This window comes from Alligator sinensis, unplaced genomic scaffold, assembly GCF_000455745.1.
Source record: "Alligator sinensis unplaced genomic scaffold, ASM45574v1 scaffold950_1, whole genome shotgun sequence".
Classification (NCBI taxonomy): domain Eukaryota; kingdom Metazoa; phylum Chordata; order Crocodylia; family Alligatoridae; genus Alligator; species Alligator sinensis.
The window spans coordinates 1,527,721-1,528,207 of record NW_005842331.1 but is presented as its reverse complement, the minus strand read 5'-3'; positions in this window follow the sequence as shown (position 1 = coordinate 1,528,207).

Sequence of the window (487 nt, the reverse complement as noted above, 5' to 3'; positions counted from 1 at the left end):
TGGAAGGGTGTGGGCAGTGGGGTCCCTCAGGGCTCGGTCCTTGGACCGATACTCTTCAATGTCTTCATCAGCGACTTGGACGAGGGAGTGAAGCATACTGTATCCAAGTATGCGGATGACACAAAACTGTGGGGAGAAGTGAACACACTTCCCACACATAAATCTAGTCTAAGTCTAGTCTAGGGGATGGGAAAATGAGGCCACCATTTTCAGGGAACAACTACAAGCAGACCTAGACAGGTTGGACATATGGGCAGAAAACAACAGAATGCAATTCAACAAGGAGAAATGCAAAGTGCTGCACCTAGGGAGGAAACATGTCCAGCATACCTACTGCCTAGGAAATGACCTGCTTGGTGGCATGGAAGCAGAAAGGGATCTTGGAGTCCTAGTGGACTCCAAGATGAACATGAGTCGGCAGTGTGACGAAGCCATCAGAAAAGCTAATGGCACTTTATCGTGCATCAGCAGATGCATGACAAACAGA